General features: G+C 41.8%; 1 long non-coding RNA gene across 1 annotated transcript; it reads left to right on the top strand.

Moving 5' to 3' along the window:
* The first annotated feature begins 1,630 nt into the window (after positions 1–1,630).
* On the top strand, positions 1,631–2,915 carry LOC133283081 (uncharacterized). Its single transcript, XR_009747752.1, has 2 exons — positions 1,631–1,718; positions 2,314–2,915. It is a non-coding gene; the product is annotated as an uncharacterized LOC133283081 (long non-coding RNA).
* The last annotated feature ends 1,168 nt before the right edge of the window (positions 2,916–4,083 follow it).

The raw sequence follows: 4,083 nt of genomic DNA, 5'->3' as shown, positions 1-4,083 counted from the left end.
TAATATAATAAATAGCTATCGTATTTGAATCTTCTGTTCTCAAAGGCTAATGTCAAGAAGCTGCTCTTGTGTGACTTAAGATTCCTTAAGCAGAGAAGGGGATAAAGAAAGCCAAGGACTGTTTCTTTGGAAGTAACAGCATATATCTCCACGTTCCCAAGACTCCTAGTATATCTGACCAATGCATTGGTGAAACCTTGTTTTTTGAGCCTGGGCATCACTGCTTTGCTTTGCTTTTCCTCCATGTGATCTGGAGACTTGTTTCCAATTTGTGAAGAACTGAAGACAAAGTGATCACCGCCCTGATCATGCCAAACAAAATAGGACAGCGATTGATTTTTTGCTTTTAGTACATAAGCATGGGTGTGAAGATTTTGACGGGTTATGGTGCATGAATTTAAGTGACCACTCCAGGTCAATGCATGCATAAATACAAAAGTTGAAGACCCTCACTAGCCAGCTAGCAGAAAACACCAGGTGGAACCCCTTTCAGAGATGGACACGGGGGGTGGGACTATTTTATTATTAGTGGCAATAGGTATTGGGTTTTTATGTATTTTATGTTGTGTTCCTTGTCTTTTAGTGCTAATCTGTTCCCTTATATACAGTATATTATATAAAACTGTAGTTTTTATCTCTATATTTTCCCTGTATTAATAAATTAGTTGTGATTCTTTATTGTGTTGCGTTTCTCTCAACCCAGAATCCTCAAACTCTGGAACACTTAGTGTCATTAGCAAACTTGCTGAAGGGTCATTCAATCCCTATCTCCGTGTCTCTGACAAAGATGTTGAACAGGTTCGGTCCCAACACCAAACCATGAGGGGCATCAATCATTAACTGTCTCCCGCTGGACATTGAGCTGTTGACCGCAACTCTCTGTGTGCGGCCATTCAGCCAATTCTTTATCCACCGAGTGGTCCATCCATCAAATTTATATCTCTCCAGTTTAGAGACAAGGTTTTTTGTGTGGGACAGTGTCAAACGCTTTGCAGAAGTCCAGATAGATGATGTCAAATGCCTATCCATCAGTTCCGTAGCCCCATCTCATAGAAGGCCACCAAACTGATCAGGCATGACTTGTCCTTAGTGAAGCCATGTTGGCTGTCACCATCCAACTCGTTGTTTTTCATGTGCCTTAGATGTGATATGCTTGAGAGGTTTTGTCAGTGACTGAGACATGGATGAGTTGAGGTGAGAGTTTTGTTAACTTTGACTTCCATATTGTTCCTGGCAATGGTAATGTCATGGTTTAAGCTGAGCCAGTAACTCAGAACTATGCAGCTGCTTGCTCACTCCCCCTGCTTCCTCCCCCCACTCCCAGAGGGATGGGGAGGAGAATCGAAAGAATGTAACTCCCATGGGTTGAGATAAGAACAGTCCAGTATCTAAGGTATAACACAAAACCACTATTGCTACCACCAGTCATAATAGTGATAAGGGAAATAACAAAGGAAGAGAATACAACTGCTCACCACCTGCCCACCGATACCCAGCCTGACCAGAGCAGCAATCTAACCCCTCCGGGTAACTGCCCCCAGTTTATATAGTGGGCATGATGTGCTGTGATATGGAATACCTCTTTGGTTAGTTTGGGTCAGGTGTCCTGTCTCTGCTTCCTCCCGGCTTCCCCTCCTCCCTGGCAGAACATGAGACTCAGAAAGTCCTTGGTCAGAGTAAACATTACTGAACAGCAACTAAAAACATCGGTGTTATCAGTGTTGTTCCCAGGCTGAAAGTCAAAACCACAGCACTGCACCAAATACTAAGAAGGAGAAAAAATGAGTGCTGCTGCTGAACCCAGGACAGGTAGCAAGCATCTTCTGTGAATTATGAATTTACTTTTGACATTTCTTAGATTTTTCACAAGCTCTTACCCCATTTTTAAGTTTCTTTTTGCTCATCGTATGACTAAGAATATAGAAGCTTTAATAATTTAAATATTTCCTTAGCTCTTATGATGTTTCTTAAGCCACCCTAATCTGGTAAAACAAATAGTTCCCCATTATTACACTCAAGATGTAAGGAAAACCCAAAGAACCCAATTAGCCCTTTCCCATCACTGCTAAGTTGACATGGGAGGTGTGAAGATCATGCTAATAAAACATCCTAGTTTTAAAAAGCTTGTGTAAGCGTGGAGAAGCTGTTCCTAGTCAACACTCACAGAATCCAATGTCAGTGTCAAAATAGTCTCTTTGCACAGAGAATTGTGAAAGAAGTGATATAAGGAAAGCAAGTGCCTGGAAAACATAGGGTTAAAATACTTTTAACTTAACTTAGGTCTAAGATGGAGAACAATGCTTGTGTTGTAAGTCTGTGGTGTGATAACAGAATTTAGTAGTCTTACTATCAAGAGTGAATTATTTCTTTCCATTCTTCTAATGAGTGAATTATTTCTTACCATCCTTCTAATGAGTGAATTATTTCTTACCATCCTTCTAATTATCAGTTCGTTTGGAGACAGCGATTCCTGAACATCTGCTAGCTTAGGATACTCCTTGTCTGCCCATCCTGTTCTGCTTGCAACAAATTTTGTACAAAGGTCACACTGTTCTAAATCTTTGCCAGCTATCAGAAACTTGCAGATACAGTTGGTTTCAGCTAATTTGTGATTACTGGGGCATCCAACTGTGCCAAAGGTGAAAAGTGCACCCTGAGGAAGACTGCTTACTTCATCTTGAAGACCCCTGCCCACGACCATCAGAAGGCAGTGCTCAAGCGCCAAAAGGGAGGAGACTTATGATAATGAGTACCTGAACTAATTGTAATATCCCCACAGCTCTCTCGGGAACCTAATGAATATGCATGTTTGTGTGTAATAAATATCTGCTTGCTTAACCCCTCTGTGTGCAGCTTAGGAGGAGTGAGCCCCCTTGCACCCCGCACCATAATAAACATACCTGCTTTATAACTCTGAGTTGTAGAGTCTGATTCCATGTTTCAGAACAAAGAAACAGAACAAAACATTAGTAACAGAGCTCTGTAAAATACATATTCCACTTTATAAGGGCTGCTGCAGTAATTTTCCTCTGATTTTTGACCTTTGTGTGTTTAACATTATAATGCTGTGGCTGGAGCTTTGGATTCAGGTGGAGACAAACTCTAAAAATAAACCTAATTTGTTCTAAGACAGAAAACTGAGGTCCATGTAACTTTAACATGCAATTACAGGTGTGCTCAGGTTCACTCAACTGAGAATCAGTTGATAACACTTGCAGTGTTAATTTAAAGCGAGTAGCAGAACCTGCCAAAGGACAAATTGGGCAGGTTTCCTGCAGCTTTATGTTGCTCCAGAAGCCTTCTTCCAAATGAGTAGTTTTCTCCTACTGCTAGTTCATTAATATTGCAGTACTAGGTACTACTGATGCAAAGGGTTAACTGATGTACGGGGGGGGTGGGTTAAGCCGCTTGCTTAACAATGTTACTGCTTACTCATGCTTACTTAACAAATGTGTGCTCAACACTTATTGTGCTTGCTGGAACAGGGTGGGAGGACCAAGGCTATTGATAAGAGGAAGGAACAGTAACTCCTGTTCTCTGGACCCCTAAACTGGCTGAAATCAGCTTTGCGGTTTGGACGGTGACTAGATCACCAGGGAACATGCGCAACGACTAGAGATGAAAAGTTCAGGGAAGACTCATTTACTTCATCTTGAGACCCTCGCCCACGACCACCAGGAGACACTATGCAAGCAAGGACCTTTTACCTCATTACAATATGAAGCAGGGATAGGTCATGAATATGTATAGGCGTGTTGCGCAACCTCATGAATATGTAATAGTTTGGAGGATAAATATGAAGGAGAACAACGCTGAGGTGCGTATGCCTTTGGAGGAGCAATCCCCCATGTGCCTCAGCGCTGAATAAAGCATGCCTGCTTTACAACTTTAACGAGTTGTGGAGTCTACCCACGTATCACTACTGTCAGAATAGGATGTGGGAGTTTCTCAGGGTGAATGTTATCATTATGGCTATAAGCAGCAAAAAGCAAGGTGGTTGGGAATCAGGGTTTGCAGTTGTTTTTCTAGAAATGAGCTTGACTTGTTACAGTTGTGTCTAGATGGTTCAGTGCAGCTCCAGAA

Source organism: Pezoporus flaviventris, unplaced genomic scaffold (assembly GCF_033815535.1).
Source record: "Pezoporus flaviventris isolate CSIRO_AGI_PZ_B2104156 unplaced genomic scaffold, CSIRO_AGI_Pfla_v1 ptg000153l, whole genome shotgun sequence".
Lineage (NCBI taxonomy): Eukaryota > Metazoa > Chordata > Aves > Psittaciformes > Psittacidae > Pezoporus > Pezoporus flaviventris.
This window is presented reverse-complemented; position numbering and strand designations above follow the sequence as displayed.